The following is a 7043-nucleotide window of genomic DNA, read 5'->3' as shown; positions in this document are numbered from 1 at the left end:
GACTGTATGATTTTGAGATCCATCTTTTCACACTGTGAACAACTGAGGGACTCATATGCAACTGTTACAGAACGTTCAAACGCTCACTGATGCATTAAGAGCTGGGGGGTGTAAACTTTTGGAATTTGAAGATCAGGATAAATTTAACATACTTTGTCTTCTGGGGAACAGAAGTATCTTTGGTAGCTTCTGAAGGGCAATACTAAATGAAAAAAAAAAAGATATTTAGCCAAAATAAGAAAAATGTACACATCTCCATTCTGTTCAAAAGTTCAAAAGCTCTTAATGTATTGTTTTTCCCTCTAAAGCATCAGTGAGCATTTGAACCTTCTGTAATAGTTGTAAATGAGTCCCTCAGTTGTCCTCAGTGCAAAAAGATGGATCTCAAAATCATACAGTCATTGTAGGAAAGGGTTCAAATACACAAAAAAGCTGAAAAACCAAATAATCTGTAAGGTATTTTATGTGAAATATCTTATTCAGGTCAGTACTAAATAAACAATAACATGCGTTTTGTATGATCCCTTTTTTTTGGTAAAATAATTAACATTTTGCAGATTCTGCAAGGTGTATGTAAACTTTTGACTTCAACTGTATTTTGCTGCCTTGTATACTTTATGCTTACAGTATATTACAGTGATTTTAATAAACATTTAATACATTAGCTCATCCATGAACGTAATTTCTACCCAAGTCCCATTGAATTGCATTGGCTGTGGGAAAGAAGACGACAGCTTCAACACACTCAGTCACGGTCATCAAACTACGCCTTTGTTTCTTTGTTTTGAATTTGGCCAGCAAAAATTACATACTGTGCCTTTAACTGAAAAATTATATTACAATTATAATAATTATATTATAATTATGTGTTTTGAAATCACATTTACGATTATATAAATACACTACCGTTTAAAAGTTTGATATAATAGATAAAAGCTTGATTTCCAGCATCATTACTCCAGACTTCATTGTCACATGATCCTTTAAAAATCATTCTAATAATGATTTGGTGCTCAATACCAGGGGCGTCGTAGTTGGGGGAAAAGGGGGACTAAATTACCAGGGCCCCAAGTGTGGGGAGGGCCCCCGAGGATCAACCCCCCCCTGGAACGTAGTACAGCGGGGGCCCCTTAGCTGAGTCAGTGCACAGGGCCCAGAACGACGCAGCGAAGCCCCTGCTCAATACACATGTATTATTTTATTGGCAAAGTTTTTTTGTATCTGGACATGGTTAAGTAGACACTTTTTCATACAATAATGGTTTAGTGTTCAAATACTTCCACAATAATTCTGTGTTTCTCATATTGAGCTGGTAACACTAAAACCAACAAAGCTGCAATGAGTGCAATCACAACAGAGTTCTTCTCAGGTGCAACATATAAGTATTCACTCAACTCGTAGAGAGGCAAATAGGTACTAAGGAGGTGTAGATTAATCAGATGTGGGTGGAATACATAAACACTGTCTCTACCTCAAACCAGTTGTTTTAATGTACATAGCAATGCATACCTGTTTATACATGTTTAAATAAACTTGTTTGTTTTGGAGACTCATTTAGTTTCGTCAGTCTGTTGTAATATTATAATGTGCACTTCTCAAGTTGCACTTCCACGTGTGCATATGCAGAATTTGTTGCTGAACTATACAAACCTCATGCATTATAACACTTCAGATAATTTGAACAGAGCAGATATATTGGCAGGCTAGTTGAAATACAGCTCCACTCTGCTCTAAATAGGACGAGAGCAGTGCAATGTTAAGCAAACACAGGTACAATGGGACGGGTGTCAGGTTAGTGTTGTTCTGGGATTGACTGGATCAGTTTAGATATGTGTAGCCGTCTCCAACTTTCCAGCTGTCCACACTGTCGCACCGTCAAGACCACCATGAGTTTTCCATAACCAGTGCTGGGTGGATTACTTAGATATTGCAGTCTGTTACAAAATACATGTTGAAAATTGTAGTTAGTAATATAATCTATCACATTACATGTTTTAGGTATAATCTGATTAGTTTTGGTTACTTTTAGATTACTTTTGACTTTGTTTATAACATTGATTTGAATTTGACATTTTTCATTGATATAATATTGATGGAATTAACTTGTCAATTTTTATGTCTATGTTATACAACAGTTCTTTCACCTTCAATGCTCATGAACCCACCAAGAGCAGCCTTACCTCGGCCAGTTCTTTTGGAATTTGCCACTGGCTCTGACGTCTCTATAGTGATTAAATGTGAGATATAATTAATTTTGGGTAAATCTAATGGGCAGTCTTTGGTCTCATTAATCTATTATTTGTTCCAGAGCAAACAGATTTGGCTGAGGGAAAGTCTCATCACATTATATTTGATGTAAATTTAATCTTGCCTTTGTACTTTTGACTGAATCGCCTAGCAACTTTTATGATGGCTGATGTTTATTAAAAAAACTATTATAATTATTTTTTAATAAATAAAACATTTTATATAAATAATAGTAGTATTTAATAATAGTATTTGGCCAACCCAGTCTCATATAAAAACGTACCCTGACTACGTTGGTCCAAAGTGCAAAACGTAGAGGGGTTACAATAACGGCCCTTGAATTGTATGACTGTTACGTTTTTTTTTTTGCCTATTCTTTTCCTATTGTTTTACGTACAAGTCACGTGACTTTCAAGATTCCGACCGTGAGAACAAAAAACATGGCGGACATTTCTCTCATTTTTAGTGAAAAACTCAATATTTAGAACTAGTTTCTGCATAAAAATAAGTTTTGATTACATTTCTAGCGAGAAATATATATATTAGTTTCATAATATTCACTCAGTCAATGTACACAATCACTCGCTTGCTCGTTGTTGTGAAGATTTTTCAGATCTCGCCAGAATAATGTGAAACTGCAACGTTTTGGTTGCTATGGACGCTGCTATCGGTGGATGGATGGATGGATGGTCTCACTCCCAACTCGTCATATATTGACGCTTGGTCAGGAACCCTCGGCGTCACTTTTTGACGAACAGGGTACCCCTTCAGCGTCACATTTAGACGTGCAGGGATTCCCTATAGAATCTGTATTGGAGCCTGTGAGGCGTTGAAATTTGACGTGTTCAGCGGTGACTTTAACAACGCTCCATAGCGCGAGCAACACCAGTATCCTAAGCACTTTAGGTGTTTTCTAGTTTTTATCGGAGGTTTATTGATATTGATAAGCGTACTGTATGTAATGTGCTGTGATTTTGTTTGGTTAATCAATGATTAATCAGCGCAGTGCGATTAATAATAATAATCATTATTATTTAATTATTTGTTTGTTTGTTTATTGGTTGGTTGATTTATTGATTATTTATATTGTATTTTTATTTATTTATTAATAAATAAATCAATCTGTGGAGCTGACGTCATTGTATGGCGCGATCCCAAGATCCATTGCGATTTTCCACTCGGTAAGCAGAACAGTTAATTCATATAGATGTGAACAATTTCTTACATTTTCGGTACAAAAAGTCGTTTTCAGGTCAAGAAGTTGTGTTTAGAACCTTTAGAAGTGCAAGGTAGTAGTTTCGTGATGCAGTAAATGACAGCAGACATTATAAAAATATAATTAGCTGCACCATATGTGTAGTATGCTAGTAAGTTAGCTAATTAAATTCAAGTTTGTTTATTTTTTTCCACATATAATAATGCGAGGTAATATGATAGGAGATTGCATGATTTTTATTATGTGTTTTCATATTACAGTAGCTCACAACACTTCAGCCAATTATAAATGTTAAGATGAGGAACAGTGTTGCCAGATTGGTTTGTTTTCCAGTAATTGTTAGAAATCCACACAAAATTATATAGTAAAAACACAAATCTTAACAATGGTACACAATACAAATGTATTCATAGCTACGACAATACTGTGGCTTACCACAATTATTTAATATGTCATAATTAAGCAAATTAAGTGTTCTTCTCTAAAGAAGGCTACTTTGTTTCGACATTGTAAACTGTTTTCCATGTCTGTCATTTGGCATAACAGAGTTATCAAAATTTCACCTGTCCAAGCCCATTTTATCCCATGTAGTACAACTCAAAACCAGTCAAAAACTGCCTAATCTGCCAACACTGATGAAAAAATAACTGGTAAAATTGTTAGAAATTCTGAATTCTGATTCTTACCAGGTCCTTCACATTTACCAGCTTCTCACTTCTCCTTTATTTAACACGACCCACACACAGACACACACACAGACAGACACACACACACACACACACACACACACACACACACACACACACACAAACCAAAGGCTCTTTTAAGAGCCACGTCCATTTTGTTAACCTGTAGTTGTCTCTCTGTAGCTCACTCACTCTTTCTCTCTCTCTGTCTGTTTACATCTGTAGTTGTCATATCTGTCCATCTTTGTTGTGAGTCTTTCTGTCTGTCTGTTTGTGTTTCTGCCCATCACCATGAGTGATTCAGAACTCCAAGAACAGTTTATGAAGCTGGATAACCTGGTAGATCATCATGAACTCAGCGATGAGCTCCAGAGTCTTGATGACTTGCTTGGTGAGCTGCAGAAACAGGAGGAAGCAGCACCAGTAAAGACACCTGAACCAAGGGTGCATTGGAGAAAAAGAGACATTGATGGAACCATTGTCTATGCAAGACCAAGGTCAAGCAGGAATCAGTCAAATAAAGGTCAGTATAATTGTAGATTCAATATATTAAATATCTACATTGTTTAGGCACTTATGAATGTATCAAACTCGTAATAGGTCAGAGAAACAATCAAACCAGAACTGCTCACTTGATTTTTGACATGAAAATAAATTGATTACATACAGTGTTTGTGTAAAGCAGTATAAACTACACTAAATTATTGGTCTTTGTTTGAAGCAGTTTGTTCTGAGTGTCTTGTCAGTGGCCAACCAGCTTGTTTCTTTTTAAATGATCTGCTTTTACAGCAAGCAGTCTTATTTGCTTTTATCATCTATATGACAACTTATAGACAGATAACTGCAAGTAATTGAACTGTCCACATGTGGGTTTGGGAAATAAATGTCTGCTAGTCCTTTTCTCTAGCTAAACGTTAAACAGTGAGCTTATGCCATTTCATAATAAGGGAGGTAAATTTGTGCTACTAACCTTGGGACAAGTTGAAAATGTTATAAATGTTGTTTTTTGTTGTTTTTATCTGGTACAGCTGATCACGTTCGGAAAACTGATCGTCCCATCAATGCTCCTGACACTAACTGTGAGGTGACCTTTGCTCCAGAGACTGTTGGTGTGTACTTTTTTTGTGTAAATTACATTTTCAAAATCCAAAGGCACTCCAAGCAGTACACTTTAATATATAAGTGTTGTTTTTAAATATTCCATACTATTTTAACAGAGTGTTTTCTGCAAGATCTCCAGCACTCACTGAGCGATACCTCAAATGATGAGGCATCACCTCTTGGAAACTCAAGAGATCCTCTCCTAGCTTCCTCAAACTGGAGCATACGACAAAGTCTCTTTGCAGAGAGGTGGAGGGCAGAGAGACCCTGTCTGGTGAACACAGCTGTGGCACAAGAAAATGTGGCAACACACATCTGCCAACAGTGTGGGAGCAATCCAGCTGCTGTCCGTTGTCGTGACTGTCGACCACGCCCCTTCTTCTGTGCTGATTGTGATGTCAGCATGCACACCAGGCATGTTCTCCATAACCGAGATGCCATGACTGCTGGATTCTACCAGCCATTGCCTCCAACAACTTTTGTTGTAGATAAGGCTCTTTCCCATTGTGGTAAGTCCTGGTTTATGACTGTACAACATAAATATCATTCTGAGAATCGTTAGGCCTCATAAGCTTAACTATTTAAATAATGCCTTTTTGTTTCGTATTGTTTGATATTGAATTTATGAGGACATTCCGTGTCAGTCAGCTTTTTGAGCAACTCTTGCATACTTTTTCAGCAATGTTCTTCATTACCATTGAAGCATTACAATGTATTACTCAGTCAATACAAATGATCTTAATTCACATGTTTGATCTTTTCCAGTACGGCTTGTACCTGTGGAGATTTCTGACAATATTTGCAGTTGTTGAGTCATTGAGGGTCAGCCCAGGGAAGAATGTAGCTGTGATCACAATGAATGGTAAGGGTGTAAAGATAAGTGTTATTATATGGTAAAAGAGTTGGGCTTGTAACCCGAAAAAACCGCACCGGCAGGAATTAAAGGTGGGGATTGTGAATGAACAGTGCTCTTTCCACCTTCAATACCATGACTGAGGTGCCCTTAAGCAAGGCACCGAACCCCAAATTGCTCTCTGGGCGCTGGAGCAATGGCTGCCCACTGTTCTGGTGTGTGTTCACAGTGTTTGTGTGTTTGTGTGTGTGTGTGTGTGTGTGTGTGTGTGTGTGTGTGTGTGTGTGTGTGTGTGTGTGTGTGTGTGTGTGTGTGTGTGTCTTTGTTCACTTCTCACTGCTGTGTGTGTGCACTTGGATGGGTTAAATGCAGAGGACCAATTTCGAGTGTGGGTCACCATACTTGACAATATGTCATGACTTTCACTTTCATAAACATCTACACATGCTCTTCTCTCATAGGGGAGCACAGGTCTGTTTGTAAAATATACACACTTTTGAGTAATGTTCAAAAAGTAAATGAAATTATGTAAAAAATATTTTAAGAATCCAAACCCTGATTAATCACATAAGGTTTACATTAAAGTGGATTTGTTTTTGATTTTTCCAGGACGATATGATCTAAGCATGCCTGAGTTGAGTTGCGAGGCATGCCAAGCCACTTGGGCTGCTGGAGTGGTCGACCTAAATCGAAGCGATTACTGGCCTGCGACCCTTCACTTTTCCACAATTTATGCCACAGATGTCTTTTTTTCATTTGAAGAAATGAAGATGGCAGCACCAGGACTGTCCTGTCAAGCATTTTTAAGAATGCTGGATCAGCGAACTGTCCGCTTTGGTCGTGTGAGTATTGAATTTATTTATCCTATAGTGTTGTTTACTCTTGTATTGTGGGTTGAAAAGCTGTTTGATGCTAATGTATTTGTTGTACATTATTAGCC

The sequence above is a fragment of the Garra rufa genome, chromosome 9 (genome assembly GCF_049309525.1).
Source record: "Garra rufa chromosome 9, GarRuf1.0, whole genome shotgun sequence".
Lineage (NCBI taxonomy): Eukaryota > Metazoa > Chordata > Actinopteri > Cypriniformes > Cyprinidae > Garra > Garra rufa.
This window is presented reverse-complemented; position numbering follows the sequence as displayed.